Here is a 21077-nt window from a genome sequence, read left to right as displayed (position 1 = left end):
TTTGAGGTTTCTCAAGGAATCTGTTCAAACCAGAAAAAGCATGTTAGTAATGCATTTTTGTACTTTTTTGGCGTTGAAAGTCAACTGTTGTCAACTAAAATCTCACAGATAATGCAGAAAAAATAACAAACGCTCCCCGTCGGGGAATCGAACCCCGGTCTCCCGCGTGACAGGCGGGGATACTTACCCCTATACTAACGAGGACATGAAACATGTTGTTAATTATTGGAATGTCAATTCTGAAGAAATGTTTTTCGCAAACATAAACAAAACTTAAAACGTTAGTTAATCACTATAAGCGTACCACGCTAACTTTGAAGAGCGGACTTTTTCTGATAAGCAGTCTTATCTCATTAAACAAAATAAATGTCTGATACGAAGTCGAAACGCAAAGTTTAAACGCGGCACTTGAAAAACACGTTGACTTCTTAAACTTGTTTTCTGGCAAAGTTACGTATATAATGGTTGGCTGATAGTCCACACCATCGAACTTCTTGAATAAAACAACAACTATTTGTTGAAAAGAAACGATGCAAAACAAATTGATGAATACCACCCCGGATGTAGCAATTTATCTCCTTAGCATGGTAAGTTGTACACAAGTGTTACGGCAAAATTAACTAAATTACTTGACCACTTTCATATTGTTGTCAATCTTAACTTTGAACAAACTGTTTTTACGAACGTAATCTTTTTTCGCAGGCTCTTGATGAAACGTTGAAGGTCGAACTGGTGAGCAAAAGAAAAATCCAAAGAGCTTATTCCTGTCCCAGGAATCGGTTACGCAATAGGTTCGATAACAGTTTTGTGTCAAAGCGGGGTGCTGTAATTTCGAAAAAGCGCTCTCGCACCGAAGACGATGACAATAATTGCTCGCTAACTGATGAGTCTCATTTAAACTCTCATGAAAATGAAACCTTTCAATCAACGAAACGAGCAAGAAAATCATTCAGCAGCCCATCTAATGTTGTTCACTGTTACATAGGAATCGGTTACGCAATAGGTTCGATAACAGTTTTGTGTCAAAGCGGGGTGCTGTAATTTCGAAAAAGCGCTCTCGCACCGAAGACGATGACGATAATTGCTCGCTAACTGATGAGTCTCATTTAAACTCTCATGAAAATGAAACCTTTCAATCAACGAAACGAGCAAGAAAATCATTCAGCAGCCCAACTAATGTTGGTCACTGTTACAGAGGAAAGGCAGCGGTACCGCTTGCAAGAAAAACGGCTTTTAAACCTATATCGGACATTGAATCATCTTCCAAATCTACTCGTTCTTGTTCTTCCCTTGTTTCTCAAGTCCTCAGAACGCAACATGGCCGCCATTGTCGACAAATGCTAACAGCAGTGTAATAGAACACTGGTAACTTCAAGAGCATATGAAAGACATATTTTACTTATTAAAGATATGCGTTGAAATATATATAGATGTTTTCATCAAGTTTGTTCCATCGCGTTGATGTACTTTCGCAATTACCTTCTTTTTGTGGCTTTTTCGTGTCTTCGTCTTCAAGCAGTCATGTGCTTATTTTCATCACTTGCAATAAAGCAAAATATTAAACTAGTGCACATCATTCTTCTGATTTCAGACATTCTTGCACAAAACTTTGAGGTTTCTCAAGGAATCTGTTCAAACCAGAAAAAGCATGTTAGTAATGCATTTTTGTACTTTTTTGGCGTTGAAAGTCAACTGTTGTCAACTAAAATCTCACAGATAATGCAGAAAAAATAACAAACGCTCCCCGTCGGGGAATCGAACCCCGGTCTCCCGCGTGACAGGCGGGGATACTTACCCCTATACTAACGAGGACATGAAACATGTTGTTAATTATTGGAATGTCAATTCTGAAGAAATGTTTTTCGCAAACATAAACAAAACTTAAAACGTTAGTTAATCACTATAAGCGTACCACGCTAACTTTGAAGAGCGGACTTTTTCTGATAAGCAGTCTTATCTCATTAAACAAAATAAATGTCTGATACGAAGTCGAAACGCAAAGTTTAAACGCGGCACTTGAAAAACACGTTGACTTCTTAAACTTTTTTTCTGGCAAAGTTACGTATATAATGGTTGGCTGATAGTCCACACCATCGAACTTCTTGAATAAAACAACAACTATTTGTTGAAAAGAAACGATGCAAAACAAATTGATGAATACCACCCCGGATGTAGCAATTTATCTCCTTAGCATGGTAAGTTGTACACAAGTGTTACGGCAAAATTAACTAAATTACTTGACCACTTTCATATTGTTGTCAATCTTAACTTTGAACAAACTGTTTTTACGAACGTAATCTTTTTTCGCAGGCTCTTGATGAAACGTTGAAGGTCGAACTGGTGAGCAAAAGAAAAATCCAAAGAGCTTATTCCTGTCCCAGGAATCGGTTACGCAATAGGTTCGATAACAGTTTTGTGTCAAAGCGGGGTGCTGTAATTTCGAAAAAGCGCTCTCGCACCGAAGACGATGACAATAATTGCTCGCTAACTGATGAGTCTCATTTAAACTCTCATGAAAATGAAACCTTTCAATCAACGAAACGAGCAAGAAAATCATTCAGCAGCCCATCTAATGTTGTTCACTGTTACATAGGAATCGGTTACGCAATAGGTTCGATAACAGTTTTGTGTCAAAGCGGGGTGCTGTAATTTCGAAAAAGCGCTCTCGCACCGAAGACGATGACGATAATTGCTCGCTAACTGATGAGTCTCATTTAAACTCTCATGAAAATGAAACCTTTCAATCAACGAAACGAGCAAGAAAATCATTCAGCAGCCCAACTAATGTTGGTCACTGTTACAGAGGAAAGGCAGCGGTACCGCTTGCAAGAAAAACGGCTTTTAAACCTATATCGGACATTGAATCATCTTCCAAATCTACTCGTTCTTGTTCTTCCCTTGTTTCTCAAGTCCTCAGAACGCAACATGGCCGCCATTGTCGACAAATGCTAACAGCAGTGTAATAGAACACTGGTAACTTCAAGAGCATATGAAAGACATATTTTACTTATTAAAGATATGCGTTGAAATATATATAGATGTTTTCATCAAGTTTGTTCCATCGCGTTGATGTACTTTCGCAATTACCTTCTTTTTGTGGCTTTTTCGTGTCTTCGTCTTCAAGCAGTCATGTGCTTATTTTCATCACTTGCAATAAAGCAAAATATTAAACTAGTGCACATCATTCTTCTGATTTCAGACATTCTTGCACAAAACTTTGAGGTTTCTCAAGGAATCTGTTCAAACCAGAAAAAGCATGTTAGTAATGCATTTTTGTACTTTTTTGGCGTTGAAAGTCAACTGTTGTCAACTAAAATCTCACAGATAATGCAGAAAAAATAACAAACGCTCCCCGTCGGGGAATCGAACCCCGGTCTCCCGCGTGACAGGCGGGGATACTTACCCCTATACTAACGAGGACATGAAACATGTTGTTAATTATTGGAATGTCAATTCTGAAGAAATGTTTTTCGCAAACATAAACAAAACTTAAAACGTTAGTTAATCACTATAAGCGTACCACGCTAACTTTGAAGAGCGGACTTTTTCTGATAAGCAGTCTTATCTCATTAAACAAAATAAATGTCTGATACGAAGTCGAAACGCAAAGTTTAAACGCGGCACTTGAAAAACACGTTGACTTCTTAAACTTGTTTTCTGGCAAAGTTACGTATATAATGGTTGGCTGATAGTCCACACCATCGAACTTCTTGAATAAAACAACAACTATTTGTTGAAAAGAAACAATGCAAAACAAATTGATGAATACCACCCCGGATGTAGCAGTTTATCTCCTTAGCATGGTAAGTTGTACACAAGTGTTACGGCAAAATTAACTAAATTACTTGACCACTTTCATATTGTTGTCAATCTTAACTTTGAACAAACTGTTTTTACGAACGTAATCTTTTTTCGCAGGCTCTTGATGAAACGTTGAAGGTCGAACTGGTGAGCAAAAGAAAAATCCAAAGAGCTTATTCCTGTCCCAGGAATCGGTTACGCAATAGGTTCGATAACAGTTTTGTGTCAAAGCGGGGTGCTGTAATTTCGAAAAAGCGCTCTCGCACCGAAGACGATGACGATAATTGCTCGCTAACTGATGAGTCTCATTTAAACTCTCATGAAAATGTAACCTTTCAATCAACGAAACGAGCAAGAAAATCATTCAGCAGCCCAACTAATGTTGGTCACTGTTACAGAGGAAAGGCAGCGGTACCGCTTGCAAGAAAAACGGCTTTTAAACCTATATCGGACATTGAATCATCTTCCAAATCTACTCGTTCTTGTTCTTCCCTTGTTTCTCAAGTCCTCAGAACGCAACATGGCCGCCATTGTCGACAAATGCTAACAGCAGTGTAATAGAACACTGGTAACTTCAAGAGCATTTGAAAGACATATTTTACTTATTAAAGATATGCGTTGAAATATATATAGATGTTTTCATCAAGTTTGTTCCATCGCGTTGATGTACTTTCGCAATTACCTTCTTTTTGTGGCTTTTTCGTGTCTTCGTCTTCAAGCAGTCATGTGCTTATTTTCATCACTTGCAATAAAGCAAAATATTAAACTAGTGCACATCATTCTTCTGATTTCAGACATTCTTGCGCAAAACTTTGAGGTTTCTCAAGGAATCTGTTCAAACCAGAAAAAGCATGTTAGTAATGCATTTTTGTACTTTTTTGGCGTTGAAAGTCAACTGTTGTCAACTAAAATCTCACAGATAATGCAGAAAAAATAACAAACGCTCCCCGTCGGGGAATCGAACCCCGGTCTCCCGCGTGACAGGCGGGGATACTTACCACTATACTAACGAGGACATGAAACATGTTGTTAATTATTGGAATGTCAATTCTGAAGAAATGTTTTTCGCAAACATAAACAAAACTTAAAACGTTAGTTAATCACTATAAGCGTACCACGCTAACTTTGAAGAGCGGACTTTTTCTGATAAGCAGTCTTATCTCATTAAACAAAATAAATGTCTGATACGAAGTCGAAACGCAAAGTTTAAACGCGGCACTTGAAAAACACGTTGACTTCTTAAACTTTTTTTCTGGCAAAGTTACGTATATAATGGTTGGCTGATAGTCCACACCATCGAACTTCTTGAATAAAACAACAACTATTTGTTGAAAAGAAACAATGCAAAACAATTTGATGAATACCACCCCGGATGTAGCAGTTTATCTCCTTAGCATGGTAAGTTGTACACAAGTGTTACGGCAAAATTAACTAAATTACTTGACCACTTTCATATTGTTGTCAATCTTAACTTTGAACAAACTGTTTTTACGAACGTAATCTTTTTTCTCAGGCTCTTGATGAAACGTTGAAGGTCGAACTGGTGAGCAAAAGAAAAATCCAAAGAGCTTATTCCTGTCCCAGGAATCGGTTACGCAATAGGTTCGATAACAGTTTTGTGTCAAAGCGGGGTGCTGTAATTTCGAAAAAGCGCTCTCGCACCGAAGACGATGACGATAATTGCTCGCTAACTGATGAGTCTCATTTAAACTCTCATGAAAATGAAACCTTTCAATCAACGAAACGAGCAAGAAAATCATTCAGCAGCCCAACTAATGTTGGTCACTGTTACAGAGGAAAGGCAGCGGTACCGCTTGCAAGAAAAACGGCTTTTAAACCTATATCGGACATTGAATCATCTTCCAAATCTACTCGTTCTTGTTCTTCCCTTGTTTCTCAAGTCCTCAGAACGCAACATGGCCGCCATTGTCGACAAATGCTAACAGCAGTGTAATAGAACACTGGTAACTTCAAGAGCATTTGAAAGACATATTTTACTTATTAAAGATATGCGTTGAAATATATATAGATGTTTTCATCAAGTTTGTTCCATCGCGTTGATGTACTTTCGCAATTACCTTCTTTTTGTGGCTTTTTCGTGTCTTCGTCTTCAAGCAGTCATGTGCTTATTTTCATCACTTGCAATAAAGCAAAATATTAAACTAGTGCACATCATTCTTCTGATTTCAGACATTCTTGCACAAAACTTTGAGGTTTCTCAAGGAATCTGTTCAAACCAGAAAAAGCATGTTAGTAATGCATTTTTGTACTTTTTTGGCGTTGAAAGTCAACTGTTGTCAACTAAAATCTCACAGATAATGCAGAAAAAATAACAAACGCTCCCCGTCGGGGAATCGAACCCCGGTCTCCCGCGTGACAGGCGGGGATACTTACCCCTATACTAACGAGGACATGAAACATGTTGTTAATTATTGGAATGTCAATTCTGAAGAAATGTTTTTCGCAAACATAAACAAAACTTAAAACGTTAGTTAATCACTATAAGCGTACCACGCTAACTTTGAAGAGCGGACTTTTTCTGATAAGCAGTCTTATCTCATTAAACAAAATAAATGTCTGATACGAAGTCGAAACGCAAAGTTTAAACGCGGCACTTGAAAAACACGTTGACTTCTTAAACTTTTTTTCTGGCAAAGTTACGTATATAATGGTTGGCTGATAGTCCACACCATCGAACTTCTTGAATAAAACAACAACTATTTGTTGAAAAGAAACAATGCAAAACAATTTGATGAATACCACCCCGGATGTAGCAGTTTATCTCCTTAGCATGGTAAGTTGTACACAAGTGTTACGGCAAAATTAACTAAATTACTTGACCACTTTCATATTGTTGTCAATCTTAACTTTGAACAAACTGTTTTTACGAACGTAATCTTTTTTCTCAGGCTCTTGATGAAACGTTGAAGGTCGAACTGGTGAGCAAAAGAAAAATCCAAAGAGCTTATTCCTGTCCCAGGAATCGGTTACGCAATAGGTTCGATAACAGTTTTGTGTCAAAGCGGGGTGCTGTAATTTCGAAAAAGCGCTCTCGCACCGAAGACGATGACGATAATTGCTCGCTAACTGATGAGTCTCATTTAAACTCTCATGAAAATGAAACCTTTCAATCAACGAAACGAGCAAGAAAATCATTCAGCAGCCCAACTAATGTTGGTCACTGTTACAGAGGAAAGGCAGCGGTACCGCTTGCAAGAAAAACGGCTTTTAAACCTATATCGGACATTGAATCATCTTCCAAATCTACTCGTTCTTGTTCTTCCCTTGTTTCTCAAGTCCTCAGAACGCAACATGGCCGCCATTGTCGACAAATGCTAACAGCAGTGTAATAGAACACTGGTAACTTCAAGAGCATTTGAAAGACATATTTTACTTATTAAAGATATGCGTTGAAATATATATAGATGTTTTCATCAAGTTTGTTCCATCGCGTTGATGTACTTTCGCAATTACCTTCTTTTTGTGGCTTTTTCGTGTCTTCGTCTTCAAGCAGTCATGTGCTTATTTTCATCACTTGCAATAAAGCAAAATATTAAACTAGTGCACATCATTCTTCTGATTTCAGACATTCTTGCACAAAACTTTGAGGTTTCTCAAGGAATCTGTTCAAACCAGAAAAAGCATGTTAGTAATGCATTTTTGTACTTTTTTGGCGTTGAAAGTCAACTGTTGTCAACTAAAATCTCACAGATAATGCAGAAAAAATAACAAACGCTCCCCGTCGGGGAATCGAACCCCGGTCTCCCGCGTGACAGGCGGGGATACTTACCCCTATACTAACGAGGACATGAAACATGTTGTTAATTATTGGAATGTCAATTCTGAAGAAATGTTTTTCGCAAACATAAACAAAACTTAAAACGTTAGTTAATCACTATAAGCGTACCACGCTAACTTTGAAGAGCGGACTTTTTCTGATAAGCAGTCTTATCTCATTAAACAAAATAAATGTCTGATACGAAGTCGAAACGCAAAGTTTAAACGCGGCACTTGAAAAACACGTTGACTTCTTAAACTTTTTTTCTGGCAAAGTTACGTATATAATGGTTGGCTGATAGTCCACACCATCGAACTTCTTGAATAAAACAACAACTATTTGTTGAAAAGAAACAATGCAAAACAATTTGATGAATACCACCCCGGATGTAGCAGTTTATCTCCTTAGCATGGTAAGTTATACACAAGTGTTACGGCAAAATTAACTAAATTACTTGACCACTTTCATATTGTTGTCAATCTTAACTTTGAACAAACTGTTTTTACGAACGTAATCTTTTTTCGCAGGCTCTTGATGAAACGTTGAAGGTCGAACTGGTGAGCAAAAGAAAAATCCAAAGAGCTTATTCCTGTCCCAGGAATCGGTTACGCAATAGGTTCGATAACAGTTTTGTGTCAAAGCGGGGTGCTGTAATTTCGAAAAAGCGCTCTCGCACCGAAGACGATGACGATAATTGCTCGCTAACTGATGAGTCTCATTTAAACTCTCATGAAAATGAAACCTTTCAATCAACGAAACGAGCAAGAAAATCATTCAGCAGCCCAACTAATGTTGGTCACTGTTACAGAGGAAAGGCAGCGGTACCGCTTGCAAGAAAAACGGCTTTTAAACCTATATCGGACATTGAATCATCTTCCAAATCTACTCGTTCTTGTTCTTCCCTTGTTTCTCAAGTCCTCAGAACGCAACATGGCCGCCATTGTCGACAAATGCTAACAGCAGTGTAATAGAACACTGGTAACTTCAAGAGCATATGAAAGACATATTTTACTTATTAAAGATATGCGTTGAAATATATATAGATGTTTTCATCAAGTTTGTTCCATCGCGTTGATGTACTTTCGCAATTACCTTCTTTTTGTGGCTTTTTCGTGTCTTCGTCTTCAAGCAGTCATGTGCTTATTTTCATCACTTGCAATAAAGCAAAATATTAAACTAGTGCACATCATTTTTCTGATTTCAGACATTCTTGCACAAAACTTTGAGGTTTCTCAAGGAATCTGTTCAAACCAGAAAAAGCATGTTAGTAATGGATTTTTGTACTTTTTTGGCGTTGAAAGTCAACTGTTGTCAACTAAAATCTCACAGATAATGCAGAAAAAATACCAAACGCTCCCCGTCGGGGAATCGAACCCCGGTCTCCCGCGTGACAGGCGGGGATACTTACCACTATACTAACGAGGACATGAAACATGTTGTTAATTATTGGAATGTCAATTCTGAAGAAATGTTTTTCGCAAACATAAACAAAACTTAAAACGTTAGTTGATCACTATAAGCGTACCACGCTAACTTTGAAGAGCGGACTTTTTCTGATAAGCAGTCTTATCTCATTAAACAAAATAAATGTCTGATACGAAGTCGAAACGCAAAGTTTAAACGCGGCACTTGAAAAACACGTTGACTTCTTAAACTTTTTTTCTGGCAAAGTTACGTATATAATGGTTGGCTGATAGTCCACACCATCGAACTTCTTGAATAAAACAACAATTATTTGTTGAAAAGAAACAATGCAAAACAAATTGATGAATACCACCCCGGATGTAGCAGTTTATCTCCTTAGCATGGTAAGTTGTACACAAGTGTTACGGCAAAATTAACTAAATTACTTGACCACTTTCATATTGTTGTCAATCTTAACTTTGAACAAACTGTTTTTACGAACGTAATCTTTTTTCGCAGGCTCTTGATGAAACGTTGAAGGTCGAACTGGTGAGCAAAAGAAAAATCCAAAGAGCTTATTCCTGTCCCAGGAATCGGTTACGCAATAGGTTCGATAACAGTTTTGTGTCAAAGCGGGGTGCTGTAATTTCGAAAAAGCGCTCTCGCACCGAAGACGATGACGATAATTGCTCGCTAACTGATGAGTCTCATTTAAACTCTCATGAAAATGAAACCTTTCAATCAACGAAACGAGCAAGAAAATCATTCAGCAGCCCAACTAATGTTGGTCACTGTTACAGAGGAAAGGCAGCGGTACCGCTTGCAAGAAAAACGGCTTTTAAACCTATATCGGACATTGAATCATCTTCCAAATCTACTCGTTCTTGTTCTTCCCTTGTTTCTCAAGTCCTCAGAACGCAACATGGCCGCCAATGTCGACAAATGCTAACAGCAGTGTAATAGAACACTGGTAACTTCAAGAGCATATGAAAGACATATTTTACTTATTAAAGATATGCGTTGAAATATATATAGATGTTTTCATCAAGTTTGTTCCATCGCGTTGATGTACTTTCGCAATTACCTTCTTTTTGTGGCTTTTTCGTGTCTTCGTCTTCAAGCAGTCATGTGCTTATTTTCATCACTTGCAATAAAGCAAAATATTAAACTAGTGCACATCATTTTTCTGATTTCAGACATTCTTGCACAAAACTTTGAGGTTTCTCAAGGAATCTGTTCAAACCAGAAAAAGCATGTTAGTAATGGATTTTTGTACTTTTTTGGCGTTGAAAGTCAACTGTTGTCAACTAAAATCTCACAGATAATGCAGAAAAAATACCAAACGCTCCCCGTCGGGGAATCGAAGCCCGGTCTCCCGCGTGACAGGCGGGGATACTTACCACTATACTAACGAGGACATGAAACATGTTGTTAATTATTGGAATGTCAATTCTGAAGAAATGTTTTTCGCAAACATAAACAAAACTTAAAACGTTAGTTAATCACTATAAGCGTACCACGCTAACTTTGAAGAGCGGACTTTTTCTGATAAGCAGTCTTATCTCATTAAACAAAATAAATGTCTGATACGAAGTCGAAACGCAAAGTTTAAACGCGGCACTTGAAAAACACGTTGACTTCTTAAACTTTTTTTCTGGCAAAGTTACGTATATAATGGTTGGCTGATAGTCCACACCATCGAACTTCTTGAATAAAACAACAACTATTTGTTGAAAAGAAACAATGCAAAACAATTTGATGAATACCACCCCGGATGTAGCAGTTTATCTCCTTAGCATAGTAAGTTGTACACAAGTGTTACGGCAAAATTAACTAAATTACTTGACCACTTTCATATTGTTGTCAATCTTAACTTTGAACAAACTGTTTTTACGAACGTAATCTTTTTTCGCAGGCTCTTGATGAAACGTTGAAGGTCGAACTGGTGAGCAAAAGAAAAATCCAAAGAGCTTATTCCTGTCCCAGGAATCGGTTACGCAATAGGTTCGATAACAGTTTTGTGTCAAAGCGGGGTGCTGTAATTTCGAAAAAGCGCTCTCGCACCGAAGACGATGACGATAATTGCTCGCTAACTGATGAGTCTCATTTAAACTCTCATGAAAATGAAACCTTTCAATCAACGAAACGAGCAAGAAAATCATTCAGCAGCCCAACTAATGTTGGTCACTGTTACAGAGGAAAGGCAGCGGTACCGCTTGCAAGAAAAACGGCTTTTAAACCTATATCGGACATTGAATCATCTTCCAAATCTACTCGTACTTGTTCTTCCCTTGTTTCTCAAGTCCTCAGAACGCAACATGGCCGCCATTGTCGACAAATGCTAACAGCAGTGTAATAGAACACTGGTAACTTCAAGAGCATATGAAAGACATATTTTACTTATTAAAGATATGCGTTGAAATATATATAGATGTTTTCATCAAGTTTGTTCCATCGCGTTGATGTACTTTCGCAATTACCTTCTTTTTGTGGCTTTTTCGTGTCTTCGTCTTCAAGCAGTCATGTGCTTATTTTCATCACTTGCAATAAAGCAAAATATTAAACTAGTGCACATCATTTTTCTGATTTCAGACATTCTTGCACAAAACTTTGAGGTTTCTCAAGGAATCTGTTCAAACCAGAAAAAGCATGTTAGTAATGGATTTTTGTACTTTTTTGGCGTTGAAAGTCAACTGTTGTCAACTAAAATCTCACAGATAATGCAGAAAAAATACCAAACGCTCCCCGTCGGGGAATCGAAGCCCGGTCTCCCGCGTGACAGGCGGGGATACTTACCACTATACTAACGAGGACATGAAACATGTTGTTAATTATTGGAATGTCAATTCTGAAGAAATGTTTTTCGCAAACATAAACAAAACTTAAAACGTTAGTTAATCACTATAAGCGTACCACGCTAACTTTGAAGAGCGGACTTTTTCTGATAAGCAGTCTTATCTCATTAAACAAAATAAATGTCTGATACGAAGTCGAAACGCAAAGTTTAAACGCGGCACTTGAAAAACACGTTGACTTCTTAAACTTTTTTTCTGGCAAAGTTACGTATATAATGGTTGGCTGATAGTCCACACCATCGAACTTCTTGAATAAAACAACAACTATTTGTTGAAAAGAAACAATGCAAAACAAATTGATGAATACCACCCCGGATGTAGCAGTTTATCTCCTTAGCATGGTAAGTTGTACACAAGTGTTACGGCAAAATTAACTAAATTACTTGACCACTTTCATATTGTTGTCAATCTTAACTTTGAACAAACTGTTTTTACGAACGTAATCTTTTTTCGCAGGCTCTTGATGAAACGTTAAAGGTCGAACTGGTGAGCAAAAGAAAAATCCAAAGAGCTTATTCCAGTCCCAGGAATCGGTTACGCAATAGGTTCGATAACAGTTTTGTGTCAAAGCGGGGTGCTGTAATTTCGAAAAAGCGCTCTCGCACCGAAGACGATGACAATAATTGCTCGCTAACTGATGAGTCTCATTTAAACTCTCATGAAAATGAAACCTTTCAATCAACGAAACGAGCAAGAAAATCATTCAGCAGCCCAACTAATGTTGTTCACTGTTACAGAGGAAAGGCAGCGGTACCGCTTGCAAGAAAAACGGCTTTTAAACCTATATCGGACATTGAATCATCTTCCAAATCTACTCGTTCTTGTTCTTCCCTTGTTTCTCAAGTCCTCAGAACGCAACATGGCCGCCATTGTCGACAAATGCTAACAGCAGTGTAATAGAACACTGGTAACTTCAAGAGCATATGAAAGACATATTTTACTTATTAAAGATATGCGTTGAAATATATATAGATGTTTTCATCAAGTTTGTTCCATCGCGTTGATGTACTTTCGCAATTACCTTCTTTTTGTGGCTTTTTCGTGTCTTCGTCTTCAAGCAGTCATGTGCTTATTTTCATCACTTGCAATAAAGCAAAATATTAAACTAGTGCACATCATTTTTCTGATTTCAGACATTCTTGCACAAAACTTTGAGGTTTCTCAAGGAATCTGTTCAAACCAGAAAAAGCATGTTAGTAATGGATTTTTGTACTTTTTTGGCGTTGAAAGTCAACTGTTGTCAACTAAAATCTCACAGATAATGCAGAAAAAATACCAAACGCTCCCCGTCGGGGAATCGAAGCCCGGTCTCCCGCGTGACAGGCGGGGATACTTACCACTATACTAACGAGGACATGAAACATGTTGTTAATTATTGGAATGTCAATTCTGAAGAAATGTTTTTCGCAAACATAAACAAAACTTAAAACGTTAGTTAATCACTATAAGCGTACCACGCTAACTTTGAAGAGCGGACTTTTTCTGATAAGCAGTCTTATCTCATTAAACAAAGTAAATGTCTGATACGAAGTCGAACCGCAAAGTTTAAACGCGGCACTTGAAAAACACGTTGACTTCTTAAACTTTTTTTCTGGCAAAGTTACGTAAATAATGGTTGGCTGATAGTCCACACCATCGAACTTCTTGAATAAAACAACAACTATTTGTTGAAAAGAAACAATGCAAAACAAATTGATGAATACCACCCCGGATGTAGCAGTTTATCTCCTTAGCATGGTAAGTTGTACACAAGTGTTACGGCAAAATTAACTAAATTACTTGACCACTTTCATATTGTTGTCAATCTTAACTTTGAACAAACTGTTTTTACGAACGTAATCTTTTTTCGCAGGCTCTTGATGAAACGTTGAAGGTCGAACTGGTGAGCAAAAGAAAAATCCAAAGAGCTTATTCCTGTCCCAGGAATCGGTTACGCAATAGGTTCGATAACAGTTTTGTGTCAAAGCGGGGTGCTGTAATTTCGAAAAAGCGCTCTCGCACCGAAGACGATGACGATAATTGCTCGCTAACTGATGAGTCTCATTTAAACTCTCATGAAAATGAAACCTTTCAATCAACGAAACGAGCAAGAAAATCATTCAGCAGCCCAACTAATGTTGTTCACTGTTACAGAGGAAAGGCAGCGGTACCGCTTGCAAGAAAAACGGCTTTTAAACCTATATCGGACATTGAATCATCTTCCAAATCTACTCGTTCTTGTTCTTCCCTTGTTTCTCAAGTCCTCAGAACGCAACATGGCCGCCATTGTCGAGAAATGCTAACAGCAGTGTAATAGAACACTGGTAACTTCAAGAGCATATGAAAGACATATTTTACTTATTAAAGATATGCGTTGAAATATATATAGATGTTTTCATCAAGTTTGTTCCATCGCGTTGATGTACTTTCGCAATTACCTTCTTTTTGTGGCTTTTTCGTGTCTTCAAGCAGTCATGTGCTTATTTTCATCACTTGCAATAAAGCAAAATATTAAACTAGTGCACATCATTTTTTTGATTTCAGACATTGTTGCACAAAACTTTGAGGTTTCTCAAGGAATCTGTTCAAACCAGAAAAAGCATGTTAGTAATGCATTTTTGTACTTTTTTGGGGTTGAAAGTCAACTGTTGTCAACTAAAATCTCACAGATAATGCAGAAAAAATAACAAACGCTCCCCGTCGGGGAATCGAACCCCGGTCTCCCGCGTGACAGGCGGGGATACTTACCACTATACTAACGAGGACATGAAACATGTTGTTAATTATTGGAATGTCAATTCTGAAGAAATGTTTTTCGCAAACATAAACAAAACTTAAAACGTTAGTTAATCACTATAAGCGTACCACGCTAACTTTGAAGAGCGGACTTTTTCTGATAAGCAGTCTTATCTCATTAAACAAAGTAAATGTCTGATACGAAGTCGAACCGCAAAGTTTAAACGCGGCACTTGAAAAACACGTTGACTTCTTAAACTTTTTCTCTGGCAAAGTTACGTAAATAATGGTTGGCTGATAGTCCACACCATCGAACTTCTTGAATAAAACAACAACTATTTGTTGAAAAGAAACAATGCAAAACAAATTGATGAATACCACCCCGGATGTAGCAGTTTATCTCCTTAGCATGGTAAGTTGTACACAAGTGTTACGGCAAAATTAACTAAATTACTTGACCACTTTCATATTGTTGTCAATCTTAACTTTGAACAAACTGTTTTTACGAACGTAATCTTTTTTCGCAGGCTCTTGATGAAACGTTGAAGGTCGAACTGGTGAGCAAAAGAAAAATCCAAAGAGCTTATTCCTGTCCCAGGAATCGGTTACGCAATAGGTTCGATAACAGTTTTGTGTCAAAGCGGGGTGCTGTAATTTCGAAAAAGCGCTCTCGCACCGAAGACGATGACGATAATTGCTCGCTAACTGATGAGTCTCATTTAAACTCTCATGAAAATGAAACCTTTCAATCAACGAAACGAGCAAGAAAATCATTCAGCAGCCCAACTAATGTTGGTCACTGTTACAGAGGAAAGGCAGCGGTACCGCTTGCAAGAAAAACGGCTTTTAAACCTATATCGGACATTGAATCATCTTCCAAATCTACTCGTTCTTGTTCTTCCCTTGTTTCTCAAGTCCTCAGAACGCAACATGGCCGCCATTGTCGAGAAATGCTAACAGCAGTGTAATAGAACACTGGTAACTTCAAGAGCATATGAAAGACATATTTTACTTATTAAAGATATGCGTTGAAATATATATAGATGTTTTCATCAAGTTTGTTCCATCGCGTTGATGTACTTTCGCAATTACCTTCTTTTTGTGGCTTTTTCGTGTCTTCAAGCAGTCATGTGCTTATTTTCATCACTTGCAATAAAGCAAAATATTAAACTAGTGCACATCATTTTTTTGATTTCAGACATTGTTGCACAAAACTTTGAGGTTTCTCAAGGAATCTGTTCAAACCAGAAAAAGCATGTTAGTAATGCATTTTTGTACTTTTTTGGGGTTGAAAGTCAACTGTTGTCAACTAAAATCTCACAGATAATGCAGAAAAAATAACAAACGCTCCCCGTCGGGGAATCGAACCCCGGTCTCCCGCGTGACAGGCGGGGATACTTACCACTATACTAACGAGGACACGAAACATGTTGTTAATTATTGGAATGTCAATTCTGAAGAAATGTTTTTCGCAAACATAAACAAAACTTAAAACGTTAGTTAATCACTATAAGCGTACCACGCTAACTTTGAAGAGCGGACTTTTTCTGATAAGCAGTCTTATCTCATTAAACAAAATAAATGTCTGATACGAAGTCGAAACGCAAAGTTTAAACGCGGCACTTGAAAAACACGTTGACTTCTTAAACTTTTTTTCTGGCAAAGTTACGTATATAATGGTTGGCTGATAGTCCACACCATCGAACTTCTTGAATAAAACAACAACTATTTGTTGAAAAGAAACAATGCAAAACAATTTGATGAATACCACCCCGGATGTAGCAGTTTATCTCCTTAGCATGGTAAGTTGTACACAAGTGTTACGGCAAAATTAACTAAATTATTTGACCACTTTCATATTGTTGTCAATCTTAACTTTGAACAAACTGTTTTTACGAACGTAATCTTTTTTCTCAGGCTCTTGATGAAACGTTGAAGGTCGAACTGGTGAGCAAAAGAAAAATCCAAAGAGCTTATTCCTGTCCCAGGAATCGGTTACGCAATAGGTTCGATAACAGTTTTGTGTCAAAGCGGGGTGCTGTAATTTCGAAAAAGCGCTCACGCACCGAAGACGATGACGATAATTGCTCGCTAACTGATGAGTCTCATTTAAACTCTCATGAAAATGAAACCTTTCAATCAACGAAACGAGCAAGAAAATCATTCAGCAGCCCAACTAATGTTGGTCACTGTTACAGAGGAAAGGCAGCGGTACCGCTTGCAAGAAAAACGGCTTTTAAACCTATATCGGACATTGAATCATCTTCCAAATCTACTCGTTCTTGTTCTTCCCTTGTTTCTCAAGTCCTCAGAACGCAACATGGCCGCCATTGTCGACAAATGCTAACAGCAGTGTAATAGAACACTGGTAACTTCAAGAGCATATGAAAGACATATTTTACTTATTAAAGATATGCGTTGAAATATATATAGATGTTTTCATCAAGTTTGTTCCATCGCGTTGATGTACTTTCGCAATTACCTTCTTTTTGTGGCTTTTTCGTGTCTTCGTCTTCAAGCAGTCATGTGCTTATTTTCATCACTTGCAATAAAGCAAAATATTAAACTAGTGCACATCATTTTTCTGATTTCAGACATTCTTGCACAAAACTTTGAGGTTTCTCAAGGAATCTGTTCAAACCAGAAAAAGCATGTTAGTAATGGATTTTTGTACTTTTTTGGCGTTGAAAGTCAACTGTTGTCAACTAAAATCTCACAGATAATGCAGAAAAAATACCAAACGCTCCCCGTCGGGGAATCGAACCCCGGTCTCCCGCGTGACAGGCGGGGATACTTACCACTATACTAACGAGGACATGAAACATGTTGTTAATTATTGGAATGTCAATTCTGAAGAAATGTTTTTCGCAAACATAAACAAAACTTAAAACGTTAGTTAATCACTATAAGCGTACCACGCTAACTTTGAAGAGCGGACTTTTTCTGATAAGCAGTCTTATCTCATTAAACAAAGTAAATGTCTGATACGAAGTCGAACCGCAAAGTTTAAACGCGGCACTTGAAAAACACGTTGACTTCTTAAACTTTTTTTCTGGCAAAGTTACGTAAATAATGGTTGGCTGATAGTCCACACCATCGAACTTCTTGAATAAAACAACAACTATTTGTTGAAAAGAAACAATGCAAAACAAATTGATGAATACCACCCCGGATGTAGCAGTTTATCTCCTTAGCATGGTAAGTTGTACACAAGTGTTACGGCAAAATTAACTAAATTACTTGACCACTTTCATATTGTTGTCAATCTTAACTTTGAACAAACTGTTTTTACGAACGTAATCTTTTTTCGCAGGCTCTTGATGAAACGTTGAAGGTCGAACTGGTGAGCAAAAGAAAAATCCAAAGAGCTTATTCCTGTCCCAGGAATCGGTTACGCAATAGGTTCGATAACAGTTTTGTGTCAAAGCGGGGTGCTGTAATTTCGAAAAAGCGCTCTCGCACCGAAGACGATGACGATAATTGCTCGCTAACTGATGAGTCTCATTTAAACTCTCATGAAAATGAAACCTTTCAATCAACGAAACGAGCAAGAAAATCATTCAGCAGCCCAACTAATGTTGGTCACTGTTACAGAGGAAAGGCAGCGGTACCGCTTGCAAGAAAAACGGCTTTTAAACCTATATCGGACATTGAATCATCTTCCAAATCTACTCGTTCTTGTTCTTCCCTTGTTTCTCAAGTCCTCAGAACGCAACATGGCCGCCATTGTCGACAAATGCTAACAGCAGTGTAATAGAACACTGGTAACTTCAAGAGCATATGAAAGACATATTTTACTTATTAAAGATATGCGTTGAAATATATATAGATGTTTTCATCAAGTTTGTTCCATCGCGTTGATGTACTTTCGCAATTACCTTCTTTTTGTGGCTTTTTCGTGTCTTCAAGCAGTCATGTGCTTATTTTCATCACTTGCAATAAAGCAAAATATTAAACTAGTGCACATCATTTTTTTGATTTCAGACATTGTTGCACAAAACTTTGAGGTTTCTCAAGGAATCTGTTCAAACCAGAAAAAGCATGTTAGTAATGGATTTTTGTACTTTTTTGGCGTTGAAAGTCAACTGTTGTCAACTAAAATCTCACAGATAATGCAGAAAAAATAACAAACGCTCCCCGTCGGGGAATCGAACCCCGGTCTCCCGCGTGACAGGCGGGGATACTTACCACTATACTAATGAGGACATGAAACATGTTGTTAATTATTGGAATGTCAATTCTGAAGAAATGTTTTTCGCAAACATAAACAAAACTTAAAACGTTAGTTAATCACTATAAGCGTACCACGCTAACTTTGAAGAGCGGACTTTTTCTGATAAGCAGTCTTATCTCATTAAACAAAATAAATGTCTGATACGAAGTCGAAACGCAAAGTTTAAACGCGGCACTTGAAAAACACGTTGACTTCTTAAACTTGTTTTCTGGCAAAGTTACGTATATAATGGTTGGCTGATAGTCCACACCATCGAACTTCTTGAATAAAACAACAACTATTTGTTGAAAAGAAACAATGCAAAACAAATTGATGAATACCACCCCGGATGTAGCAGTTTATCTCCTTAGCATGGTAAGTTGTACACAAGTGTTACGGCAAAATTAACTAAATTACTTGACCACTTTCATATTGTTGTCAATCTTAACTTTGAACAAACTGTTTTTACGAACGTAATCTTTTTTCGCAGGCTCTTGATGAAACGTTGAAGGTCGAACTGGTGAGCAAAAGAAAAATCCAAAGAGCTTATTCCTGTCCCAGGAATCGGTTACGCAATAGGTTCGATAACAGTTTTGTGTCAAAGCGGGGTGCTGTAATTTCGAAAAAGCGCTCTCGCACCGAAGACGATGACGATAATTGCTCGCTAACTGATGAGTCTCATTTAAACTCTCATGAAAATGAAACCTTTCAATCAACGAAACGAGCAAGAAAATCATTCAGCAGCCCAACTAATGTTGTTCACTGTTACAGAGGAAAGGCAGCGGTACCGCTTGCAAGAAAAACGGCTTTTAAACCTATATCGGACATTGAATCATCTTCCAAATCTACTCGTTCTTGTTCTTCCCTTGTTTCTCAAGTCCTCAGAACGCAACATGGCCGCCATTGTCGACAAATGCTAACAGCAGTGTAATAGAACACTGGTAACTTCAAGAGCATATGAAAGACATATTTTACTTATTAAAGATATGCGTTGAAATATATATAGATGTTTTCATCAAGTTTGTTCCATCGCGTTGATGTACTTTCGCAATTACCTTCTTTTTGTGGCTTTTTCGTGTCTTCGTCTTCAAGCAGTCATGTGCTTATTTTCATCACTTGCAATAAAGCAAAATATTAAACTAGTGCACATCATTTTTTTGATTTCAGACATTGTTGCACAAAACTTTGAGGTTTCTCAAGGAATCTGTTCAAACCAGAAAAAGCATGTTAGTAATGCATTTTTGTACTTTTTTGGGGTTGAAAGTCAACTGTTGTCAACTAAAATCTCACAGATAATGCAGAAAAAATAACAAACGCTGCCCGTCGGGGAATCGAACCCCGGTCTCCCGCGTGACAGGCGGGGATACTTACCACTATACTAACGAGGACATGAAACATGTTGTTAATTATTGGAATGTCAATTCTGAAGAAATGTTTTTCGCAAACATAAACAAAACTTAAAACGTTAGTTAATCACTATAAGCGTACCACGCTAACTTTGAAGAGCGGACTTTTTCTGATAAGCAGTCTTATCTCATTAAACAAAATAAATGTCTGATACGAAGTCGAAACGCAAAGTTTAAACGCGGCACTTGAAAAACACGTTGACTTCTTAAACTTTTTTTCTGGCAAAGTTCCGTATATAATGGTTGGCTGATAGTCCACACCATCGAACTTCTTGAATAAAACAACAACTATTTGTTGAAAAGAAACAATGCAAAACAAATTGATGAATACCACCCCGGATGTAGCAGTTTATCTCCTTAGCATGGTAAGTTGTACACAAGTGTTACGGCAAAATTAACTAAATTATTTGACCACTTTCATATTGTTGTCAATCTTAACTTTGAACAAACTGTTTTTACGAACGTAATCTTTTTTCTCAGGCTCTTGATGAAACGTTGAAGGTCGAACTGGTGAGCAAAAGAAAAATCCAAAGAGCTTATTCCTGTCCCAGGAATCGGTTACGCAATAGGTTCGATAACAGTTTTGTGTCAAAGCGGGGTGCTGTAATTTCGAAAAAGCGCTCACGCACCGAAGACGATGACGATAATTGCTCGCTAACTGATGAGTCTCATTTAAACTCTCATGAAAATGAAACCTTTCAATCAACGAAACGAGCAAGAAAATCATTCAGCAGCCCAACTAATGTTGGTCACTGTTACAGAGGAAAGGCAGCGGTACCGCTTGCAAGAAAAACGGCTTTTAAACCTATATCGGACATTGAATCATCTTCCAAATCTACTCGTTCTTGTTCTTCCCTTGTTTCTCAAGTCCTCAGAACGCAACATAGCCGCCATTGTCGAGAAAT

General features: G+C 37.8%; 15 non-coding genes across 15 annotated transcripts; all 15 read right to left on the bottom strand.

Moving 5' to 3' along the window:
• Window positions 1-132: 132 nt before the first annotated feature.
• Trnad-guc (transfer RNA aspartic acid (anticodon GUC)) lies at window positions 133-204 on the bottom strand. Its single transcript has one exon. It is a non-coding gene; the product is annotated as a tRNA-Asp (tRNA).
• A 1536-nt stretch (window positions 205-1740) lies between these two features.
• Trnad-guc (transfer RNA aspartic acid (anticodon GUC)) lies at window positions 1741-1812 on the bottom strand. Its single transcript has one exon. It is a non-coding gene; the product is annotated as a tRNA-Asp (tRNA).
• Window positions 1813-3348: 1536 nt separating this feature from the next.
• Window positions 3349-3420, bottom strand: Trnad-guc (transfer RNA aspartic acid (anticodon GUC)). The gene has a single exon. It is a non-coding gene; the product is annotated as a tRNA-Asp (tRNA).
• Window positions 3421-4744: 1324 nt separating this feature from the next.
• Trnad-guc (transfer RNA aspartic acid (anticodon GUC)) lies at window positions 4745-4816 on the bottom strand. The gene has a single exon. It is a non-coding gene; the product is annotated as a tRNA-Asp (tRNA).
• Window positions 4817-6140: 1324 nt separating this feature from the next.
• Trnad-guc (transfer RNA aspartic acid (anticodon GUC)) lies at window positions 6141-6212 on the bottom strand. Its single transcript has one exon. It is a non-coding gene; the product is annotated as a tRNA-Asp (tRNA).
• Window positions 6213-7536: 1324 nt separating this feature from the next.
• Trnad-guc (transfer RNA aspartic acid (anticodon GUC)) lies at window positions 7537-7608 on the bottom strand. The gene has a single exon. It is a non-coding gene; the product is annotated as a tRNA-Asp (tRNA).
• Window positions 7609-8932: 1324 nt separating this feature from the next.
• On the bottom strand, window positions 8933-9004 carry Trnad-guc (transfer RNA aspartic acid (anticodon GUC)). The gene has a single exon. It is a non-coding gene; the product is annotated as a tRNA-Asp (tRNA).
• Window positions 9005-10328: 1324 nt separating this feature from the next.
• Window positions 10329-10400, bottom strand: Trnad-guc (transfer RNA aspartic acid (anticodon GUC)). The gene has a single exon. It is a non-coding gene; the product is annotated as a tRNA-Asp (tRNA).
• A 1324-nt stretch (window positions 10401-11724) lies between these two features.
• Window positions 11725-11796, bottom strand: Trnad-guc (transfer RNA aspartic acid (anticodon GUC)). The gene has a single exon. It is a non-coding gene; the product is annotated as a tRNA-Asp (tRNA).
• A 1324-nt stretch (window positions 11797-13120) lies between these two features.
• Window positions 13121-13192, bottom strand: Trnad-guc (transfer RNA aspartic acid (anticodon GUC)). Its single transcript has one exon. It is a non-coding gene; the product is annotated as a tRNA-Asp (tRNA).
• Window positions 13193-14510: 1318 nt separating this feature from the next.
• Trnad-guc (transfer RNA aspartic acid (anticodon GUC)) lies at window positions 14511-14582 on the bottom strand. The gene has a single exon. It is a non-coding gene; the product is annotated as a tRNA-Asp (tRNA).
• A 1318-nt stretch (window positions 14583-15900) lies between these two features.
• On the bottom strand, window positions 15901-15972 carry Trnad-guc (transfer RNA aspartic acid (anticodon GUC)). The gene has a single exon. It is a non-coding gene; the product is annotated as a tRNA-Asp (tRNA).
• A 1324-nt stretch (window positions 15973-17296) lies between these two features.
• On the bottom strand, window positions 17297-17368 carry Trnad-guc (transfer RNA aspartic acid (anticodon GUC)). The gene has a single exon. It is a non-coding gene; the product is annotated as a tRNA-Asp (tRNA).
• Window positions 17369-18686: 1318 nt separating this feature from the next.
• On the bottom strand, window positions 18687-18758 carry Trnad-guc (transfer RNA aspartic acid (anticodon GUC)). Its single transcript has one exon. It is a non-coding gene; the product is annotated as a tRNA-Asp (tRNA).
• Window positions 18759-20082: 1324 nt separating this feature from the next.
• On the bottom strand, window positions 20083-20154 carry Trnad-guc (transfer RNA aspartic acid (anticodon GUC)). The gene has a single exon. It is a non-coding gene; the product is annotated as a tRNA-Asp (tRNA).
• Between the last annotated feature and the right edge of the window lie 923 nt (window positions 20155-21077).

The sequence above is a fragment of the Phallusia mammillata genome, chromosome 6, assembly GCF_965637545.1.
Source record: "Phallusia mammillata chromosome 6, kaPhaMamm4.hap1.1, whole genome shotgun sequence".
Taxonomy (NCBI): domain Eukaryota; kingdom Metazoa; phylum Chordata; class Ascidiacea; order Phlebobranchia; family Ascidiidae; genus Phallusia; species Phallusia mammillata.
The sequence above is the reverse complement of the archived record's forward strand: the minus strand, read 5'-3'. Positions and strand labels throughout refer to the sequence as shown.